The sequence below is a fragment of the Dermacentor andersoni genome, chromosome 1, assembly GCF_023375885.2.
Source record: "Dermacentor andersoni chromosome 1, qqDerAnde1_hic_scaffold, whole genome shotgun sequence".
Lineage (NCBI taxonomy): Eukaryota > Metazoa > Arthropoda > Arachnida > Ixodida > Ixodidae > Dermacentor > Dermacentor andersoni.
In genome coordinates, this window is record NC_092814.1 from 353,338,052 (window position 1) to 353,362,621 (window position 24,570).

General features: G+C 43.3%; 1 protein-coding gene across 4 annotated transcripts in view; it reads left to right on the top strand.

The window, feature by feature from the left end:
* The window catches only part of LOC126516508 (uncharacterized), a 222,000-nt gene that overhangs the window by 34,676 nt on the left and 162,754 nt on the right, over positions 1-24,570 (top strand). The gene's annotated exons all lie outside the window — the stretch shown is intronic.

The window sequence follows — 24,570 nt, forward strand, 5'->3', positions numbered from 1 at the left end:
AAGATTTATAGTTTCCTTCCTGTCTTCTTTCTTCCCCCTTGCTTCACGGTGTAATTGAGCACAGTTTACGCTTGTGTTGTGTCCTTGTAGTAAATTTTTTTTCGCGCAAAAAGTAATTGTGAATTATCGCCAACTAACCCACACGCTGTAGGGTGGCATGCTGTATTAGGGACATGAAGCTCATGTTCTTTTCTTGACAGACTGCTGCGATGCAAGTTGTCAAATTAATTTTCCACTGCATATGGTCTCTCAGACTGGGATAACGTAAAAGAGTGCACCAGTGATACCTCTGGATTTTGTGTCCATCCTGAATTGGTCCTTTAGTGAAACCTTTTTGTGGGTCACATGTATGTTCCAATTTGAACCCACAATATAGTTTTAAGCCACTTTATTTACTTTTCTCTCTTGATAGAACTGCATCAAGGCCAAATAAATTCCATAGTTTGAGCAGTAGCAGTGACGATGGCAGTAACTGCAGGAGCTCCCCCCCTGTGCTGAGGGAGCTATCCACTGAGCCGTGACTGCGTGGTTTAGATGTGGCAAGCGAGAACTAACATTTGGAGTATCAAAATGCGATGTGTGTCAGCTATGTGACTGTGCCACTTGAATACTCCCCACAGTGGCTCAGCTCATACAGCATTCTACTGCCAGGCAACAAGCATGTGATAAAATACTAAAAGAACCTGGTGGCCAAGCTGCTTTTCTGAGTGAACTGTCTGCAGAGAAAGCAGGTAGCATGTCCAATAGATTGCACATTTAGCAGTTAGGTTTTTTTCTGGTCTACCGCAATATACTATGGCAGTAGGGAGAAATTCTATTGGCATTGGCGTATTTAATTCTTCGTGTCAAAGCACCCTGGCTGTGATACTATTGGAGCAAGAGACAGCTTTAAGGCTGGAAATGTAATTGACACTGCATGGAGCAGCCGCAGCCGAGGCTCTGAAACACGTGTTATAGTCTTGCTCCTGAAGCAGGCTCCGGAAAGATGTTCAGTCCTTGTCCAATTTGCCTAGGAGTGGTGCATTGTAATGAAGTTGGATGCCTTATTGCACAACTTGAATCTTGTGTGTGCACAGAGTTGCTTATGGAATACCGCATCACATTTACTGTTGCCTTTCTTACATGGTGTTGGCACAATATAGTCAAGCCTGGGGCTTACAAAGAAAATTTAGCATTGTACTTATGGCACTATCATGAGCACAGCATGAAGCATTCCTTTAATCTAGACATTTTAGTCAAGAACAACTATTTTTGCAAATACCATACATGTAAGCACCTGAGTAGTCTTGCCCTAGTGTATTACAGTCGAATCTCAATATAACGAATGTGGATATAACATATTATTGGGCATAATGAAGTACGCTAAAATGTTTTTCACCAATGTAATGAATACATGCTTATAATGAATATTGGCTATAAATTTTGTTTGTTGTAGTTGTAGTTGTGGGATGAGACTTTGTTATTATGAGACTTGGTTGCAATGTGCATTTATATTGCTAGAACAAGAAGCATGAGAAAAGGACAACATATCTTGAGAAAAAGTCCTGAATGGCTGCTTTAATTACTAGGCTACTGGATTTACTAGACTTTTACTGTATTTACTCGATTCTAACACATTGTAGGTTGTAATGCTCACCCAACTTCCATGGTCAGAACAAGAAAAATGCAGTTGCAGCTCCAGTTAAAGTGTCTTACCACCTATGAACTTTCTTTTTAAGTTTTCGTTGGGTCTTATGCCTGTTTTCATGGTTGGTGGTCGGTGATACAAAACCAAAGTGCAGAGTGCGCTTGTCACCAACAATAAATACGCTTGAACCTCAGTCAAACCCGGTTATATCGAACTCGCAAAAAAAGTGCCCATCAGTTCGATATAAAGCATAATTCGATATAAGCCTGCTAAAGAATTGGGCGTCATAAAAGCACATACCATTTATAAAAGCACTTTATTGATGAAACTAGCTTAGTTTCGCATGAAATAGTCCTGTATCTTCTTCCGCTTGGGCAACTTTGCTGCTTGCGGCAGCACGCACTTCTGCACAATGTCTAAATAGTTGGAGCAGCTGAAGCTGCAACCTTCCACATTTGCACAGAAGCGCCAGACTAGTGCGATGCACCAATCACGTTGGAGGATGTGGGCAAAGGAACATCATTGCTTTCCTCATTGTGCCCACTTTCACTTATGTTCGGTACGATGTCGGCAATGTAGTCTTTGTTTTCGGGCTCTCCCTTGGTTGTGACACCACCATCTGCACTCACAAACTCGTCGATTGTTGATCTGTCAACGGCGTCTGGAAATTGTGACAGCTCGCTTTAAACTTTGGCGACACTTGCAATGGCTTCGTCACACTCATAAGCATTTTCAGAGTCATTACCGGGCATGCGGAAGCTGGCACGTCTGAAGCAGTTTTGGATGAACCACTTGTACACGGCTGCCTCAACGCCACGGCTGTGCATATGCGTTGGGCGCCACGGGCACCGGGTTGTTTGTCCGCTTTAGCCCTAATCTACCCTTATTCTTCAAGATCGTGCTGAGAGTGCACCTTGGAATCTTGTATGCTGCGGTGACATCGAACTTCTGACCGTGTTCGACTCGATGTATGATTTCGAGCTTAACGGGGAAAGGCGAATGTAGTGCGCTTCGTGCTAGCCATCACAGCACCACTGCGGGAGAAGGCCCACAAGGTGTAAACACAACGAACGAGAAAAGCAGCGAGGCAACTCTGACTTCCACCATCTTGCACGACGAGGGCACAAGAGCCTCTGATTGGCTGTCTGAGGAAGCGCTGTGGGCGGGCCTGAATAATTTTTTGCAGGGGGGCGTCGCCGACTCGTCTGACGTGATGTGGTCATGGTAGGGAGAGCGGGTGAATGGAGCCGCGTCGCTGAGCTAAACCACTTTGGGATGTGTCGGCGGGTTTCCCTGTCGCCGTGAGGGAAAGCCACCTTCTGGGGGCACTTTTGCGCCGCTTGACGTTCGATATATTGGGAGTCGCTGCTATTTTTGTTCGATGTAACTGTAATTTTTGCTATATACACTCATAGTAACTATACTGTGTTCAGAAATTGTTTGATATACAGGACAATTCAATATAAACGGGTTTGATATAGTCGGCTTCGACAGTATAACGAAATAATGGATATAACAAAATAAATGAAAATCCCCTTGAAATCCCCATAAAGATCCATAAATTTAAAACCTCGTTTTAACGAAGTGAAATTGTTCTGCCAATGGATATAACAAGCTAGATTTGTCTACAAAACCAAAAATACCCAACCATTGCACGCCAAGCACATTGCTTTGTGAGGTGTTCTGCACTTGTGCGCCATGGCAATTCAAAACTCCAGCATCGCTGCGTTGAATATGTCATTGAACAGCACGGGTCTTTCTCACCGTCGCGCGTAGCTGCACACAAGCAGCAGCTCACTGTTGCACTTCTCCACCTCTCTCTCTCTCTCTCTCTCTTGGGCATGCTTGGCTGCACAAGCTGTGCCACGCTGTGCGGCTACAGGCAGCGGTGCGAAAGATCAATGCATTCACTTGTGCGCGGCTCACCATGCAGGCAGGTGCAGCTGGGCATGGCCTCCGAAATCTCCCCTGCACAACCTCGGGGGGTCACACGCAAGTCTGCGTGAGTCACGCCATGCTGTGCGGTGGTGTGAAAAATTAGTGCATTCACTCCTCTCTTTCTCTATGGCACGTTGCGTAGGCAGCCACAGTTGGGCCTTGCCCAACGTTACTAGAAGAGGTCAGTTGGAAAACTCTTTAGAAAAGGTGGTCATAACTTGTCGCCCATCCAAGGGTAGTGCTCGCGTCGACTTAGGACCAGGTCATGTGGAGCCGTCCGTGTAGCAGACAACGTGGCATGGTTAGAGCACACCTTCAGACGAGCTCTTTCTTCTGCAAATAAAGAGATCTGATCTTAGTTAGTGAACATATATTTGAAAAAGAGACGCTGCTTGATGTTACCGAGTGCATTTAGCCCATTCACTTGGTCTGAACAGATGACTTTGTTGTGCAGTTCTGCTCTCTTGCTCGAACGCAGACCATAAGCAAGTGCGAGTGGATATTGCTGCTCACGACTCACTTTGAGGGGAAGGGTCTTTTTTTCTGCCGAGGTGTACAGGGCCAGGCTTGCACCAACATTAGAAAAAATATTCTTGGAACGGAAATTCACACGCTGAATGCCGTGCCAGCCAGCTAAAATTATCGTGTTTCATTCTAACACAGTTGTGTGTACCTTCTCTTCTTTCAGTTTTGTTGAGTATTGCTTGCTTATTGTATACTTCTCAAAGTATTAAGGCTTGTTTGCGCAAACGGAACATTTACAATTAATGCTAACACGATGAAAATATGGTAATGTGTGGGCCGGGGCATTTTAAACCTACAGTTGGCAAAACATTTTTGTTGGTGCCGTCATATTAGCACTCAAGTAGTTAATCGTTTGTAACGCTTGCTACTCTTAATAAATAAATAAATTGGATGCTTGCTGCGCACAATTCATTTATTCATCACAAAAGCGCGCTTGCTAGCCCGCCAAAGCTAAAAAGAATATATCTCAGCAAAAAATTCACCCTTCATGTGTTTATGAGCATTTATTCTTTAGGTAAGTGTAAACACCATACCTAAGCAGCACTGGGATAGGTCAGCACTTTGTAAACATTAGCCCAGACATTGCGTCGAGAGCTCCTCCTGCCCTATAGAACAGTTCAGATGTGCCCTCCTTTAGCGAGAAAGTTACTGTGCTCGCGGCAGGGTGACACATTCCTCTTGCAATGCATACCATTAATCAATTTCGGAGAACTGGAGGTGTTCTGAAAAGGTTGCGGCGGTTTACGTGAACTGAATGATGGCAGCAGCAGACAATGAAGCAGACGACATACTAAGCAAAAGTCACATGATCAGGAGGCATCCCGATCACAGTGCCGCCTCTTTATGGGCGGCAGTCAGGGGCCACCTCGCTGCTGTGGCCAGCCCATGGAGTTTCTCAACTGCCCCTATCTAGTGATGTTGGCCTAGAGATATCCCCGGCGCAATCGCAGGGGTCATGCCCAGGCCGTGCATCAACTTTTCCCTCTCCCTGCGGCATGCCGTGCCGCTCGGGCTGGCAGCTGGGCTTGGCCTCCGAGATGGCAATGGTATTGGTGCAGTCTCAGAGGCCAATGAAGCCGGCCTGTGCCAGTTTTGTCGAACATCTCGAGTTGGCGCGTTAAAGTTCGCTTGCCTCCTTCATCACACAGTGTTGCACTGTGGTGTGTGTCATGTGCTGCTCGACTGCAGCGAGCCAAGCGGAAAGTTGACACGAAAGACCGCAATGGAACCAAAGGTGCATAGCGTGGAAGCTTGGGGTTGTTGGTGATTAATTGGAAAAAGGACACAGCGAAAAAAGACAAGGACACGAGAGAGTGACACACGACACGTAAGTCAGCGCTGTGTGCGTGTTGCTCTCTCATGTCCTTGACTTTTTTGCGCTGTGTCCTTTTTCCAATGAACCAAAGCTAGCTATCAAAAGGCTGTCGCGTCAGATGCCAAGTCGCGTGGCTGAAGATTCTCTTGTGTTATTCAAAATTCATCGCATGCGTGGCCATGTAGTGGTTCTGCGGGCTGCAAAGCTGCCTTCTTATTTTCATGTTTACAATTTCGCACCTCACTGTGCATATATTGCAGTATATGACAATAATGGATATAACGAAGTACTGGATATAACAAGATAATTTCAGCTCCTCCTTCAACTTCGTTATAATGAGGCTTGAGTGTATACCAGTATAGAAAGCTATGCAAACGTAGTTCTTACAAAATTATGAGTGCTAGATATGGCATTTCTAATGGTAAAATAAATATTGCATCGAATTTCATTAAGCATCCAGGGCTATTCCAGAGGTTGTGAAGATAGGTAATGGGCAACAATGTTAACCCATGAGCTCCCGCGGCCACCTTTAAAGTGGATGTCTTGACAAGTTTTTCATAGATGGCAGCAGACTACAGGCTAATTTTTAGTTTTTAGTTTTGCGCACTAGATGGACTTCTTTTCCACACTTTCGGGCGAAAGCAATAGTAAAACAGTGGAAACCTTCCCGCTTGCTCAACTCCGCTCTATTGTAGCCATTGTAACCTGTGTACCAGGCTCGAAAAAAAGCGTCCGGACTTCCGAGCAGGCTCATTTTTTTCAGCATATAGTACTGCCAAACACTGTGTAGCAGAGCCCTTCAAGGCTCTGATTAATTTTCAAGGGTCAAGTCAAAAAGTGCAAGAGGCGTTCTGAGTGAGAAAGACGCAATGCTGCACTCTGCGTTGCTGGATGTTTTAAACTTCTTTATACTCACTTTATGCTTCTTTCTTTTACTGCGTCTGATGCGGAAGCCTTTTATGAACAAATTAAACCAGACATTTTTTTAAACGTGATGTCTGTAGCTGGTATTAGAGCAATTTATTATGTCATGGCACCCCCGAAATGATGCAGGAAAATGGGCCATGGAACCCTAGGCGCGCCAGAGTGCTGAACGGGCAGAAGTGAAGGGGTTAAGGTAGAACTTGGCTTCATTGAAAACATGCCTTTGTAATATTGTTGTGCATGAGTGAATAGCGGGGTTTCTCGACACAAGCTGTCACGTGAGAACGTTGGGGTTTTTGAAGGTTTAGACAATGCATTGTAGCACTCAAAAAGGATTTCCCTCCTGTTCTCCCGCTGCCTTCTCACTCTGTCGCAGCTGTAGTAGAGGGCTCCAGCACCGCTACAAATGTGCTGGTTAACGGTTATGCTTTCTATGGAATTACGCAATGAAACAACAAGCGCTACCTAAATGTCCTCACTGCAACAGATATACGCCTTCAGGTGCACCATTCTTTTAATAAAGCTATACAGCACAACCTTGTTGATACGATCCTATTTTGCGTGATCTTCTGCCGCCAATGTTCGCAATCTAGAACACAAGAAATGACCCAATAGAGTTACCCTTATTTTTTTACTGGTTCATACTTTTCCGGAAAACACAATTTTTCGGCACCAGCGTTCAGTATTTTTCCAAACTGGGATCGTATGATATGTTTTCTGGCTGCTGGATCCCATGTAAATAAGAAAAAGCGCTGGGAGTGCGCAACTGAGAACAGTAGCCACCCGCCACATCAGCGTCCACGCAGTTGTACTTGCCTGCCTGTCTCGTGTGACAACGCTGGCGAGCACTGAGCTTCTGATTCCGTTACCAGTCAATCTCCTCCTACCGGGTTGTCGCACGCCACATTCACAGCTGTCACCGATAACCCTGTTGCGATAAGCATCTTCGTTTATCTGTTTCACACTGTGTGGTACCGTTGAAAGCACACTGCATGCCTTTAGTTGGGGGTAATTTAAACGAGCCGCTGTTCCCTGTTGCAGGCGGCACGATGTGAGCGTCGCATTTCTCTTCGGTGGCATCTGGCGTCGCCCACCAGCTCAATTTCATTTTGGTTTCCTGTCATTGTCTTAAAACACTGCGCAATAGGAAAACAATGAAACAACATTCTGACCGCCAAAGCCCCTGCAACTCGATGCGTGTCGACGTCTCCGGTGCAATGATTTGCGCAATGTTTCCCATTACGTAGATTTCAACTACAGTTGAGTCTGTCAAAGTTTTTAGTCACTTTGGATTGTACATTTTCTGGGTTACGTTTTTTTTCTCGAATTTTTTTCCAAAATGTATGAACGAGGTTGTACTGTAATAGCTTTCTAGAAGTGTTCGGCTATTCGCTTACACTTACAATGATCATCAATGATTTGTGTACATTCTTTTTTTTTTTTTTCGAAACATAGCTTTTAAATTTTTATTTGTTGTATTTTAAGAAGCTTCAGACATTAAAAAATGTGTTGTGGAAGTAATTAAGTTTACACCATCCCTTATTTTGTTTTATCAAACTGGTGAGGTTCTTTCTGGCACAGAAAAAATGTTTATGTAGCACGTATAGAGCAGTAGAAGGATGGATAGGAAATTTTTCATGATGGCCTATAATTTTCCTACTAATATTTTAGAACTTAATTAATAGCCTAATTATGTAATTAGGCTAAATACAAAAAGTTATCTGACTTGCACCAAGCCATGGCAAACAACGTTACCTTGGTTCTGTCCAGTTACGTGGGACACCCTGTATGTGCTATCTGTTTGAGGGTCTTCGAAATGTCCATGTGATCCCTTTGTTATGTGTAATGTTCTGGGTTGTTTTAAAGAGACTGGCAACCATTTTTAAGGTGCCCATTTTTTTTTAGTGCAATGGAAAGCTTACTGGTCTGACTGTTCAATCACATAGTAATAATGCGGAAAATGCTGTGGAACATTTTTTTAGTATCATAATTTTCCGATCTGCATTGCGGATGCTGTCGTGCTCAATAAACATGCTGGAAGCAGTGATAGGTGAGTGCAATAGTGATTATATGCCGGCATTGGTGGGAAGCAAGCGACAAGTGCAGCTTTAGCTGTAAGAAAGTAATATTTTGATTATCAATAGATGTTCCTGCGGTTCATGTTTTATGAAGCATTGAATTATGTTTACAATAATAGTTGGTGTCCGAATCTAAGCCCCAGCGACGGCTCCCTCCATGTACAGTCAAACCCACTTATAACGATACCGGTTTTAACAATATATCAGTTATAACGATGAGAAGCTGCTGCACCATCAGCTTTTGTATGTTTTCCATGGTGAAATAACCGCTTACTACAATGCCCCGTAGCGACATTATTAGTTATAACAATGAAGTCCGGCTGCAGGTTGTACGAGCCGAAAGGTAGTGCGATTCGAGCCGAAATTCGAATGCACGATGGCCCACTGCTCCAACAGCCACCGCGTGTTCATTTTCCAGCCTTCTCTATGCGCCTCTCTCCTGTTGCCCTCCCACCGCTCCGAACATGAATGGCCCGTGCCACCTGCACTGCTCCCAGATTGCTTGCTGGCTCCTCATTCAGCACAGTTCTACAAACAGCTTAATCGCTCGCGTTTATCTTCGTTGGTTGCGTCAAAATCGTTCCTGGCCACGTGGTTTCTAAGGCTCATTTGACTCGCCGCCGAAACGGAAGATGGCTGATCCGCCCGCTAATCATCAGCAATGCACGACGTTGCCGGTGAAAAGAAAGTGCAATGCTATAGATTTGGAAACTAAGTGCTTCTAACCAATGAGGCGATCGTTGCGAACATGCTTGTATCGGATAGCGACGGTGACGACGGCAGCAATGACAAGGTAGGGCAGGCTGCCTCAACGTTGACCTCACAAGAGGCCCGGCAGATGATTCAGTCCCTCCGGGGCTTTGTGTTTGCGAGGAACCTTCCTCTGCACTATGTGGAGCACCTGGATGCCTTGGAGAAGGATGTCGGCAAGCTTTGCATAAAGCACACAAGGCTGACGGACGTAGGGTTTTTTCGTGCAAGCCAGTAAGAAGTACGTGGCGAGATGCTTGTGGCGATCTTGCCTCAGCGTTTCTCCAGGATTTCTCAAGCTGACAGGTTGCTGCAGCAACCTTCTCGCTTTTTTAAAAGGCCCCTTTACGGGGCCACAAAATCGATGCCTCGGCGGTGCTCGTATATCGCTTGCCACCAGTGACCCCTCGTTGAAGTTGTTATAGCAGTGCCATTCTTTAACGCCAACAGCCGTGGCTTGTTACGCTTGATCAGAGTGCCCAGGAAGTAAACGAGGGAACACAATTAGCAGCCGAATGTAGGAAGGTGGTGGGGAGGGGTACTGGCCTCCCCACCATTATAGTTTTCTCACATCACCTCTGCCATCACCTTACTTTGATGTTTTCATGCAACCTGGTTATAACAATTATTGGTTATAATAATGGAATTTTTGTGGCACTTTAATATTTTTATAAGTGGGCTCGGCTGTAACACAAACGAATCTCAAATTCTTTTGTTGCGAATTGACACGACCAAAAGTGCTGGAGCCAATAACATACCTAACATGTTCCTAAAAAAGTATTCTGAGTGGTGTGCCCGGTACTTGACTGTTATTTTCCAAAAATCCCTCCAAACTGAAACCGTTCCACAAATTTGGAAAATAGCTAATGTAGTACCAGTATTTAAGTCTGGTAATAAACAAAGCCTCTCCAATTATAGACCGATTTCGTTAATATGCACTTGCTCCAAGGTATTGGAACACATTATTCATAAACATATTGTCTTGTACTTGTCTAACAATAATCTTCTGTCTAATAATCAGCATGGTTTTCGGGCTGGGTTTTCTACTCTCACGCAGTTCATTGAATTCACACACGACATTGCATCATGCCTAAATCATCGCGGTCAGATGGATGCCTTTTTTTCGACTACTCAGAAGCATTCGATTTGGTTTGTCATAGTAAGCTCATTACTAAACTTGGCGCCTTTTTCAAGGGAACTCACGGTGTCCGACTACTAGGCTGGATTAAGGACTACTTGTGATTAAGATCACAGTTTGTCACGTTTAATCACTCTCAATCAATGTCTGTCTATATAACATCTGGCGTCCCGCAGGGATCAGTTCTAGGGCCACTTTTATTTCTCGTTTACATTATGACGTCGTCCAGATAACTAATAACACGTTAGTTAAAATCTGTTTATATGCAGATGACTGCGTTCTGTATTCAAATATGAATAATGCATGCGACCAGCTTACTCTAAATAATGTGTTTTCTTCTTTCTGTGATTGGAGCAACACATGGCAGATGAGGTTAAATTTTAGCAAAACTGTATCGATGACATTCACTAACAAGAAAAATCCCTTTTGTTTTTCGTACACTAACAACACACATCAACTAACGCACGTGAATGACCTAGGTGTAACGTTCTGATCAAACTTGAATTGGTCTTGAAATGTAGATTTAACTTGCTCCAAGGCACTCAGGAAACTCGGGTTCTTAAAACGTACATTAAAAGATGCAACCAAAAACTGCAAGCTGACGGTGCACAAATCTTTAGTAAGGCCTGTACTTGAATATGCATCGGTGGGCTATTTGCCACACTTCGCCAAAGACATCATTAAACTTGAAAACGTGCAGAAAAAAGCAATAAGACTTATATATAAGCGTTATGACCGTCACTTCTCTCCCACAGTTCACGCCCGCACGTTATCACTTGACACACTTGAACACAGACGCATATGTGATTGCATTATCCTACTTCACAAGATTATCAACAAGCGTATTTATGTTGACGTCCCCTTTTCTTTCGCCAGTTCTTCAGCACGTGTCACGCGCCGTTCCAACCCGCTTAACATCGTGCCGTTTATGCCGTTTTTAGACAGCTTCAAATTTTCATTTTTTCCTTTCACAGTCGAATTGTGGAACGATTTAGATGGCACGTTACGTGAAATGTCTGTTGATCATTTTGCGTGAGAATTGCCAAATCATGTTTTTTTCTTCATGATACTGTACTGTTTTCTCTGTAAATCTTTGCACTCCCATTTGTAATCGTGCACTTTCCTAATATTGTTTATGTATAATCTTCTTTACCACTCCTGCAATGTCCCAATTCATGGGATAGCAGTATTTGCAAATAAATAAATAAATAAAAATCTCAAAAAACATGCTTTTGCTGACCACATGCACCAAGCTTTCTCTTTAAGTAAGGCGTGCTAAGTTGTAGGAAATGCCAATAGTGCTATTATTGCAGTGCTGGCACTCATTTATGGCACAATTTGTCGATATCATTTTATATCTCACAGACCACAGAACTCGGCGTACTAACTCGCAAACTTGTGCACATATAACAGCCGTAATGTGCTGCTATGCATAGACCAGCTCTGCCTGCACCACTCGTTATCACGAAGGCAGTGTCGCTCGCTAGCATGCACTTTTTTTTACTTCGTAATACACACAGAATATAGCGCAAAAACCTAATACAGCGAAACCTCATTAAACCGTAGTTGGCCGGAGCTCGGAAAAAGTATGTGCTAAACGGTTGTACTGTTTAACCGAAATAGCATGAGATCGACCACTTACGTGTCAAAAACATAACTCAGAGAGGGTGCGATGAAAGGGGCAAAAAACATGCAGTATTTATTCACTTAGCCAAGTGCTATTTTAGTTTGATGCCACGGCGGTGTAGCAGCGACAGCGGCCTCAAACTTACTGAAGCTGCAAGACAGCTTTTCAGCCAGCCCCCTCTTCTCGGCAAACACTCGCATGGCAGATTCCTCGGCGTTATGTATTCTCCGTGCACGCGCGCGGTAGCGCTGCAGAAGTCGCGGGGCACCTTTTTTTATTGCAGGGTGCTGTTCTTGTCGCGACAATTGCATTCGTGAGGCTGACATAACGCGCAGCTTCTGCCACTGTCGGCCTGAGTCGCCCGTGCTGTCGCTTCCTGTGTCGTCCTCATCGCTGTTGCTAGCCGACGCGTCGGTAACAACAGAGGCAACGATGGCGAAAAATCGAACCTCGCAGCCGACATCTCTTAGCGGTGGCAGCAGTGCTGCCGAGCAACTTCTTCGCATTCCAAATGCCACAATAGCAGATCAACAACGTCAACAGCAGATCCCTGTTGCGTGCCAGCGCCAACTTCTTCGTGTCACGTTCGATAGTACGAACGATGTCTAAGTTTTCTTCTATGCTGAGCATCCGGTGCCTTTTTTATCCGAGCTTCGGCATGACGCGAGTCCTCACTTGCGTGACGCCACAACCATAGAGAAAGGAATACTGTGCCACAACGCTCTCTGACATGCCGCCGAAATGATGTTAATGTGGCTTCACGGACAAATGCACAGGGCGCTTGGAGGCCATTGTTCCGATCTCTGAGGCTAGTTGTTCTGCCGGGCCACCTGATGGAGATGACGCACCACCGTGTTTGCGCGATGAAAAGTGGAAACACTACGTGCCAGCCGATACGTACACAATAAGCTGGTGTGGTTTATCCGGATACAAAACACATTATGTTCAATGGCCGCTGAGTCGCTGAGTCGGGGATTTGACTTTACTACTTTTAAAGCGAAACTACTGTTTAAATGAGTACGGTTTAACGAGATTTTACTGTAATATACGAACTCCAATTTTAAGCAGTAAGTATGCTGTACTTAATAACAGTGTACTTACTTACAGTAATCTCAGATAATACATCCAAAGTGCCGATACTTTACCGCCTGGCCGACTTACTGGTTTTTGAGTCTTACTTTGCCAACTTACAATTATAATTCCTACTTAAATCTGGAACAGTGTGCTGAATTGTATGACTATAAATCATGGTCATTTCATTTCCATCAACGTCTCGCTACAGATTCTGGCCAGTTGTCAGTCCCTTTAATAAAAACAAACTTCAATATTAAATGATTTCCTGTGGTAGATATTACACTTCTGTCACATCAGCTGGGTTAGTTCAAGAGGCAGACACTGCTTGTCAGTAAAATTGCACAGTAATGCTAGCTAAGAGCCAAAGGTTCGCTAGCTCTGAAATTGATTGCTTTAGAGCACACTTCCCGGTTGTATTAAGTGAAGCTGAGCATAAATGAAGTAATGTCCATGTAGTATAAATCCCGCACTTAGCACCACTTTCGAGAAATAAGTCCTCAAAATTTGTGGTGAACTATTGAAATTCTAATAAACAAATTTCAGTAGTCCATTTTTCACTGTGTGAATAATTGCCAACTAAAACATCAATGTACTTCACCTGGAGATTTGAGGATGTTTCTTAATAGATAAGCTAGTATATACACATATTTGCCAATGGGATATGGGATCTACCCCAAGGTACCCCGACAAGCTTTGTGTGGGAGTGAGTTGCTTGTCAAGTTACCGATGGTTGCTCTGAACTACTACACGAATGAGAACCTATCCTGACATTTGCATGGAAAGCACATGACATAAAATGAAATCCTGATAATTTAAAATGTCTTAATTTGAATTGATGGATAATTCCAACTGCTCTTTTAGTCCTGGCAAACTCCTGTGTATTTGAATAGACAAATGCTCCCATGAATTCGAACTCCAAAAAATGCTCAGTGGTTATTCCGTACAAAGTTTTGCACTCCCATGAACCGCTTTTCGGACAAACTCAAGCCAAAGGTGAAGGTTCAATGCATTGCAAGCTACTGTAATGTCATAAAAGTTGCAAGGAAAGGCGTGCTTGCGCAGGAAGCCAAGACCAAGTCAGAACAAGCAGAGTGGTGTGCGCCGTCCTTTCCCATCCGGCTTAAAATTTACAGTAGCAGGAAGGAGACTGTAGCATGCACTTGATCATGTTACCGCACCCCCTCACCTACGCCCCTCCCTTCCCTCCCTCTCTCCTAGTGCACGCTTGATGCCATTATTGCATGCTCGGTCACGTCATCTCCAATATCGGGCATGCGGCAGACGGCTAGGCACGCATCAAGCCACTATCCTTTTTGGCACACCCTTGCAGGTTCTCCCTCACACCCACAGCTAATGGCACACAAGGTGCAATCTTATCATACTTGGACTTTATATGGAACCTAGGCTTCTTCTGGCACATGTCATTGTGCACTGATGGAGGAAATATGAAACTATCAATGAGATCCCAGTGATGGGTTTGGTTTTGTGCTCTGTACTGTGCAATTGATCGGGCTCTAAAATTAAAGGTGCTCTCCTTAGTCGGAACTCTGTTTATTCAAATACCTAAGCTTCTGTTCACCTTGGAGTTCAGATTAATGAGATTCTACTGTATAATAAGGAGAGGCACCTTGTTTTTTTCAGTACGCCATACACAGTCAGCATTATGCATGCAGGCGGCAGGTACAATGGTGCTCCACACCTTGGTGTTGTTTTTTGAATCATGCCGTGCCTGCATTTAATGGATGTGGAGCTTGCACACAGCAGTGGTGCAGTATCTTTTCATTTGAAGAATGTGTGCAGGAAATGCACCACGTGGACAGACATGAAGTAAATGACAATGGAGTGTGACTAGTGGAAACATTTTTGTGGTCGATTCTAATGTGCATGTGAGCCTTGAATGGTCAAAATTAGTTCGGAGCTGTCCCCTCTACGGCATTTCTCATAGCCATGTTGTGGCTTTGGGATGTCAAACACCATAATTTAAATATTTTTTTGTTACAGAAGTGCGTGTTAGAAGCGAGTAAATACAGTACAAGAGCGTCTAAGTATCTCTCTGTATGAAACGAAGAATTCTACACTTAAGCTTGTTCTTTGTGAACAAAACTGCCATGTGTGAAGGTTGCCTGAGTGTCTGAAATGCAGGTACACCACTGTGGTTGTACATTGTTTTGCACAAAGAGGAAAATGTTAAATTTAATGCCAAGCACTGCCTTTGAGGTTCATTACACTACCTTCATGCACCTTCTTATTAAGGGTTGTTATGTAGGCTTGTGCGAATATGAATTTCGGGTTCAAAGTGAATAGTAAGTAATGTCAAGTTAATTGAAAGTGAATAGTTCAAATAGTTCTGGAATTTACATAAACCTTGACATTAGAGCCAGATGTTGACAAACTAAGAAAAGTTCGTTCTTTCAAAACGAAAGAAAGGAAACTGGTTTATCTATGAATCAGTTTATTTTCAAAGTGTCGTTATTCCAATATGTTCGTTTCTTGCAACTCCAGCTGTACAGAAAGTTTGTTTACAGGCTCTTGCTTACTGCTGTGCATCAATTTACTTAAAATTTTGTTGTAGTTGAGGCCGTGGGAGTGATTCTTGGATTCCAGTCGTGTCGTCACCGTGCTATGAAGTGCGACCTTGACTGCGGGACGCTGACAATTGATGCTGTGTTGTGCAAATTCAACTTGATGCTTTTTGTTTATGCACGAGCTTAACGCATTTCGTTCTGCAAGCGCACACACACGCACGCGCACACACACACGCGCGCGCGCTCGCACACACCAAATAAATGAAAACATCTAACTAAAATTTGGGTGTGGGTTACATGCGAATTCTGCCTCAAGGTGTGGTTTCAAGGCAGCACAGCCCATGCTGTCGTGAAACCACCTTTAGGCCAAAGGTCCCTGCCATCAGCATCGCCGAAGAGGTAGGGAACAGAGCGGCTGGCCGAAGATATAGTGTGAACAGTTCTTGCATCTTCGAATAGAGATTGCTTTTACATGTAGAGACTGTTTTTACAAAGATTTGGGCATTGTATGCAGTTATTTCTGCAGGTTTATATGGTCAGATTTTTTTTTTATTTCCGGGATGTTGTAATTGGAAGTGTGGCTTATTTGCAGAAAAATATGTATATTTCTGAGATTCAAATAATTAAAAAAACTTCAAATACTGAAATTGGAGCCAAAGTGAATATCGAATGGCACAATATTTGATCGGGCTAAGTACAAGGTTGCGTGATCGAATCCTGGCCACGGCAGCTGCATTTCGATGCGGGCGAAATTCGAAACACCCATGAACTTAGATTTAGGTGCATGTTAAAGAACCCCAGGTGGTCCAAATTTCCGAAGTCCCGCACTATGGTGTGCCTCATAATCACGTTGTGGTTTTGGCACGTAAAAGCCCATGATTAATTTTTTTTAAATATTCGATCGAACATTAAAACTATTGAATGTTCGCACAAGCCTAGTTCTAACGTTAGCTATAACGTCATAGCAGCAAAGCCTAAGCTTGACCTTCTGTTGGATGTCAGCTCCGCATGGGTGTGGTGTCTAACAACTTTTCTCATATGTAGCTTATGCCAGTTGCAATGTGCACTTTGTTGTCTTGCATCTGACATCCTCCAAAGGAAACATTATCTTAGTGTGTTTGGATAGTGCTTTTTTCTTTGGTCTCTGTAGACTAGAGGCAGAATTCTTAATTTGTCGTGTTTGTTTCTGCCTAATTTTGAGCTCTTTCATCTGATGAGAGGTTACAAAGAGAGGACTTTGTTTCTTTTAATGTTACATTCAGTTTGAGTTTAATTACTAATGTACTGCCATTACATCTTTAATTGTTAGTGAGGGAAGTGTGCGTTGAACTTACAAGCATACGTCCATTGCATATTTGAGAGACTAGCATATAATCTGATGTGGGCTTATAAATTTTTCCATCTCGAGTATGATTAACCCTCTCAGGCGCTAACTGATTCTGTTAATTTAAAGCTTACCTCAGCCGCATTTAATATATTTTCGGAACCGTAAAAAGTATACAGCTGCAAAATACATTAACAATTTTCAATAATTTACTGTGTCATGCTTAGAGAATGTGGACTCCATGTGAAAACTCATACAGGAACATGAGATATGCCATCATCAACTATTTCATGTCTAGCAGGCTTGAAAAGCACTTACCCAGTCAATTGAAAATTGTGCCTGGTGCAACAAATTGTGAAAAACAAGGAAAGGTGTGAACTCGCTGCGTACGACATACTCATACCCGAGTAAAAATACCCACCCAACCTACATTCCGACTTGTTTTACTAAAGAATTTTGCACATGTTATTCGAACTTGCATCACAATTCCAATTGTAAGTTTTTAGATATGTTACACATTTTAAATGTTATTACTTTCATCAGTGCCTTTGCAGCTGATGCACAACCTTGGCATACTCAATTGTGCACGCAGCGCCTCAAAGGGTTAAGGACCAGAGGGCCTGTAGTTTGGTCAACTGTGTAGTGGTGTTTTGCCTTGTGAGCTAAGCAAAAAATCATTTGTACGAGCCAAATTCTTCTCTCCATATTTCTCATGGCTTATTTGCGTTGCCTAGCATGCTTACCAGTGCACACTTATGTGCAGCTTCTCAGTTGCCTGTGGGCTCAGGGTAATCATATTTTGTGGGCGTATGCCGCATGGAGGCAGTGGCATTGCACTTTGAGAGTATATGGTCGGCTCTGTAAGAATGGGAAAAGAACTTTGTGTGATGTTAAGTTTCCGTTTTCCTTGTTAGTTTTGTTAGGTTGGCTGCAGGACATAGGCAATCGCATGCAAGCAAGCTGCATAGTATGCTCGAGTCTAGGTGGTGCTGCAGCATACTCTGTTCAAGTTTGTCATTCGGGAAGTGTATAAGTTGTGCAAGTCACAGGGAACACAGTGCGAAAGGTATAAAGAAAACTTTTTTTTTTTTGCTGTGTTAAACTAAGGGACGGATAACGTTACATTGTGTGCTCCTCTTGGACTAACGCAGTAGTACGTATATTCCTATCCTACCCATTAGGATTATGTCACACGTTTGTTTGCATGAACTTTGACAACATATGCTGAAATATCCGAGTGGCTGTCTAAAAAGCTTAAACAATGGCCAGATGAAGCATGCAAAGAGTTACCATAGAGATAAGGCATTTGGAGGGGAGAGCAGCTGCCACCTTCTTTGTCCATGTGTGTTGCTATATTGCTGCTCCTTTCCACAGTGTTAGAACACTTCTGCCACTGTCTGCAGATAGCCATTTGGCTGTTTCAGCGTGTATTGTCTCAGATTGTGCAAACTAAGCATGGGTTTGTTTGATTAGTTTTGCATGTTTAGTTCTGTTGATCTTCAGCTACATACACTCCAGCGTTTGCATTGAGTGAGATGTTTCCTTGGGCATGTGTTCAATCGGAAATCAAAGCCCCTTTTTCAAATTTTGTTTACTACTGCCTCAACTGCACAGTCTTGAAAAAAAAATTCTTTCTTCTTCGTTTTTGAAGATAGTGATTGGCCTTGTTTATGTTCTTTCTGCAGATTACCTACGGGTTATCTACCAATTGTTATGGTATTTGTGGCATGGTACGTTATATTCTTTTATGTCAGATGGGGGATGTGATGAAAGAGTTGGGTTTTGTCATCCAGGTTGAGACTGTGCCGTCATGTGTGCTCTTACTGACCTGTGCCTTCCCTCTGATGCTCTGAATGGTTTCCAGAACTCTAAGCAAGCATGAGGAAACAATTTGTGCTTGCCTCGGCATGAAAAAAAAAAATGCATAGTGTTTGGCTGTAGGTCTTCCAAGGAACTTTCCTCTCTTGCATGTTAGTTCCAAACGTAGGCATGCGAAAGGCTTCTAATTTCTGTGAGCCTTCATTTTCACTAACGCGATGGCATGAGGCTCTTTTTGCATTGGTCTTAATGTGCTAGAATTTTGGACAGCTACGTTGAAACAACTATTGTTGGCCCCACTAACGCACGATGCCCAACTACAGGCCCACTGTTACTTGGCTTGGCTATAGCAAGGTTTTGTCATGTGTGCTTTAGTCCATTGGCTGTCAAGCTCTCTTGCTTCTTTCTTCAAAACAAGTGTCCCATGTGACTGGCTTTGTTACTGCAGCACTGAGATATTTAGTGGTGTTTGTGGGTGTCCTGTCAAACAAACAAAAAAGTCCTCAATATCCAGCCAGCCAAAACTACTGTTAATTCTACTTTGCTGTGTATGCACCTGCTTGGACTGCAAACTTCAGTATCTAACCAAAATTAGCAGCACCTTGTCTAAGGCAAAATTAGGCAATTTTATTCCTTTTAGTTGCATTTTTGTGCCATGCTTTAGTGCCATGCGTTTAATGCATTGTGGCAGCCAACTCTCCTGAATGAGCAAAAAGTTTTACTGCTCTGGGTTCAACCAATTGACAGCACTTCTTGCAGTTATTTGTCATGTCATTAATGTGTCTGCAGTATATAGCAGTACAGTGCAGAATTCATGTTTTCTTACCCGCTGCCATGATTTTGTTTTGGCACAAGGTTTTGTGGCTTATGATGTAGTTCAAATGTTTTAATTTTTTCAACAGTAGAGGAAGCATCACTTTATGCAACAGATAGTTCTACAGGCACTAAAGAATTTGCTAGTTGGCTGCTTGCAAATTCTTTTAGGTTGTGTTGGACTTTTCTTATTGTCACATTGCCTTGTGCCATTTGACTTGAAGTCCTCTGCTCAAGTGGATATGCTGTGCCTGATGTTATTTTTAAAAATGTTTACTTATTGGCAAATGTGTTGCCTTTATTGGTTAGCAGCATGAAGGGTGTGTTGTTTGTGATAAATTACATAGCCTAGCAGATTATATGCCAGGTTATGCTCTTGCAGAAATGAATGAGACAGGTTTACAGTCAGTCTGTTTTGAATCTGTGCCTGGTTTGTTTATGTAATATCCCAGCCACAGAATTGAAGGTGTGCACACATGTAGCTGACCTTAGAGCTTTGCATATCCAGTTGTGGTTGTGACTGTTTTGCAGGAAACATTAAAGTTGTAACCTAGCTTAGAACTATCGTTGTTTTCTGAAGAGTTGTGTTTCTGCATGTTTGCCCTGGCGCACATGTTACGACAGTCATTTGGTGGCCTGATCAGTTTTGGTGAAAAAAATCAGCGCAGCTTCTTTTTATCTTTGCATATTGCTAGTCATAGTTTACTTTGGTGCCTGCAAAGCTTTTGATGCATAGAAACAAATTCTCTGCTTGTACATTTTCCCACCACTGGCTTTACTGTGGCGTGACACTGCTGATTAACACTTTATTGACAAATGTTCCCTACAGACAGCATACCAGAAACATTTTTTTTCTTGCCAAGTTTCAGTATTGAGTACAAAGTTTCTGGCATTTAAATGTCTTTGGCCAGCACTGAATGACAGGCAGCAAGCATCATTTGTTGGTTTGGAGCAGAAACACGTGATGAAGAAGTTTGGCATGCGACTCGCATTCTCTTGAAAGCAAGGTCAGAGGAGACAGACAAATGTCAGATCTCCGGCTGCAGCGCAGTCACACACGTAATGTAAAGCAAGTGAAATGTACACCTATGGTTCACATATGATGACAGCAAACAAGACAAATTAAACATGAAGCCTTGGGTGGCCTGGGGTAAAGACCACTTCGTTTCCTGCCAGGGGTTTTCCCTCTATTTCTGGAAAAATTTCTGCAATATATTTTTTCTTTTTGTTGAGTATGCCTATTCTTGATGTGTTTTGCACATTTTGATAGAAAATAAAAAATTTTGTGGGTATTTATATGCCTCGTCCTTATCCTGAAAGGGTTAAAAAACAACTTTGTGTTCAGTTCAGTGCCATGATCCGCTGCATAGCCTTTAATGTTACAGAAGCATATGACACCTAAAGTGGAGGTTCTTGTCGCTTGTTTCATATCGGTATCAATGTAGTTGGCTGCCTCATTTTGCGCTTGTATTCCTCACCAGTAGTCTCATAAGTATCTGTTGATCAAACTGTTTCTGCGACACTGTTCCTGCGAAATTGTTCTGTCAATTTGGCAGCAGCCATCATATGTTGAGTGCTGTGCTATGCAGTCATGTTCTTATTCTGCGTTAACCATAGACAGAAACACAGTCAAGTTAGGCTGCACTCATTGTGAACTAATAATTAAACTGAAAGCGGTCCGTAAGGTATGCATACAATGCTCATTGCTCCTCTCTTTTTTTTCTTTCTTCTTGAAGGGACACTAAAGACAAGTACATATTTAGCCCTTCTGTTCCACGTTATTATTTCGAATTATGACCAAGAAAGGCCAAATTATTTTGAGACCCCAGTTACCAACATGCTTTTCATCCTCAGAAAGTATAAATTCACTTCTGATTGCGCTGTTCCATGAAATGTGGGTTGCCATCTACCAAATGCACTCCTAAGCACTGAGACAAAATTAGGCTTGTGCACAGTATTGCTAGAGAATGCAAAGTACCACTGAGGAGATGAGATCATCCTTGGTTGTTTTTACCAGGGGTGCGATTGCTCAAGCTGCTCGCTTTTTTTACCCTCTTGTGATGCGCCAACCATCACACTTTTGTCAGTAGCTGTCAGTGTGGCAGGGCTCCAGAACCACAGAATGTTGCACATGTCATGCTCCTGTCAATCATCAATCATTCGTCTAATGGGAGTGGAATGGGCGACGAGGTTGTTTGGTTTGCTCTTCGCTTTGGAATTAATGCCCATTTCACTCATAGCAGATGATGCGCTTGGCATCTGCTCGCAATGGCCGGTCTTCTCGTAGTCTTCTCATAGTCTTGTTGTCGCTTGCCCAACCTGAGTGGCTGGTGTTGCGGGACGTATTTTTCTATATGAAGGCACGTTGCGCCGCCACTTCTGCGACTGCTTGGTGGGCATTCTCGGCAGCAAGCGAGCCAGTGTTCTTAGGATGCAGAAGGTCCTTTGTGCTCTCCGCCTTTTCCGAACCAGCAGTGCTTCAAGTCCTTGGGTTATGCGCCATTGTTTTGCTTTCTGCTGGTGCCTGTTTTTACCGTAATATCACTCTTATGTAGTTGTCGCTTGTAGTTGTCTGAAGATGTTTATAAAGTGACGTTGTTGCCATTCTATAGTGTCACGCGAGTTTCATTTGCTTTCACTACGTGGTGTTATCAAGTTTCTGCTGTCTTGCCACAGTGTGCTTACACCATCTAGTAACACATGGTTCTTGAATGTAGCGTTTCCATAATACTTTCCTGAAAGATGGGCCTGCAGTGTATCAGTTCGTAGGCGTGCTACTAGATGATTGTGGCACGTTCTGGAATTGACCTCGTTGCCACGAGCATGTCTGGAAGATTCGATGACGCATCTATGCCTACGAAGCCACACTCAAGTGGTCTTCATTCGATTTGGCGACCGATAACAATGCTCACTGCTGTTGTCGTGATTTGAGTGTTGCGTGTCTTTTTTGGGAGCAAATGCGGGAGCAAGTGCCACCTTCACCGCAACATGACGTTATCAGATGTTGAAGTCGTCGGTCAGTTATGCCACACACAAAGTGGCCGAGGTGATATAACAGTAGTAGGCGAGCAGCAACGCTTTCTGTTTACAACTGATGGCAAGGCCGGCACCAAGATGGCTTTTTCATGCCATTGCCATATTCCGGGTGTGCTTGCCCCAAGGACTGAGCCCCCTCCCAAGCACTGCTTCCACCAGATATAGATGCTCTTCCATGGAAACAAGAAGCAGGCTGGCGTTGAGATGTGTGCGGTCCCAAGTGAACATTCTTATGTGACGACATGTAGCAGTGACGACAAACATTGTCCACTTGTGATACCACCTAGTGGGCAACAAAACGAGAATGAGGTTATTAAATTGTTTTAACTTTCACGCATAACTTTTGCTATGAGGCTTGTATGTTGCGAGAGTAAAAGAAAGTTTTCTGTATAAAATTTTTGTAAGCTCCGGTAATGTTCTGCCGTTAATGTGTTGTCCTCAAACAAAGCCCAAATTGGCGACACAAACTTAAGGGGCTTTGCTCGTTCATCTTTTGGCTGCGCTGTCCCTCCTGTTCTCGCAAATTTTGTGGACGGCCTACTTTGCGACAAAAATGCCAAACGGAACATTCGGAAAGCAGGCTGTTTGTGCGATCACCGCCCATAAAACCATAGATGTACTGAGCTCGTCCAAGGCACAGAAGGGATTAAAGGGGTACTGACACAAAAATTTCGTAGTCTGCTTTTTGCTTTATCAGATAGTTGTTTACCCTGTAACTACAGTGTTGCGGCAAAAAAATTGCCAGTTAAGTCCTCTTTTAAGGTGACGCATTTCAAGATGCCTGCCAAATGGACTGTGGCTTCTTGGCATAAGGTTCGTTTACAAGTAATCTCTGCACGTCACGAAAATAGGGGTAATGGCCACAAACTGCTGATGGGTGCTGGTCAGCCTGGTCTAGTGGTTGCTAGCCATACAATCACTGTATTTTGCCGTAAGCTGGATACATGCTGCATAAACCACTTCTTCCTCTTTCACGCTGTGCTTCTCTGCATTCCACGTGGGATAATAAGCTTGGTTCTCTGCTCTCACTTCTGTTAGAATGTGCAGCGCCCTTCGTCCTTTTCACCTTCTCTCCCATATTTCTCGCCTGATATTGACAAATCAAAATGCGGCTTCGAATAGTGCAGCAATCCATGCATCAGTGATACCATGTGATCCCCCACCTACCAATTTTTGTGACATATAGAAGTTGCCTTTGTAGACAAACCCTAGGCCTAGAAATTTGGCATGCTTTTTTAATTAGGCTCATTAAAATATGTTAGAATTCCATACCTGCCAACTCTCCCGCTTTGTTCAGGAGACTCCTGAATTTTTCCCAGTCCTCCCAATTGTATGAACAAGGCTATAATTTCTCCCAAAAAACTGCCCCACCCCCAGTGAGAAAAAAAGTTTTGTCAAGCAGCCGAGCTGCATCATAATTGTCATTAGATACTTGGTGTCTCCTGACCCAAGTAAGTTATAAATCTAAGGCATTTGTGTGTAGGTAGTGTAGGCCTAACTCAGTTTGCTTCAGATCTAGACACGCATTAAGAACTCCGTGTGAGGCAAAGGTCTAATATGCATTGTATGATGGCTGGTTTCCTTAAGTTAGCTTTGCTGTTCTACAGCAACGTTATGTGGTGAAGCATGCTGAGTGTAAGGGGGCCACTGTTTTTTGCAAAGTATGTTTTACTTAATTGTATGCGCCGCATCTGATCAAAGTACGAGTGCTGAGACAACAAGTAACTACGGGCAGCCATTCAGAGCTTGTTTTGATGTTGTTGTGGCCTAGATGAAAAAAAAATGTTCTTTTGCTCTTTGCTTGGTGCGCCGCTCTTCCCCTTTCCCTCTTGGCGAATCTCCCGAATTTCGGTCTCCAGGTTGGCAGGTATGCAATCCATGATTTGTGGCACATTCCAGGAATTGAAGTGTGACACCATGATGATGGAGTCTGCCTGTCTGACAGAGCAAGAAAAAGCCAGACAAATTCTTTCAGTTTTTTTTTTAGATGAAGCGGAACTGATAGAAGTGTTAAAAGTATCTTTTGTACCAAGTACAGAGCTTTTGTGAACATGAAAA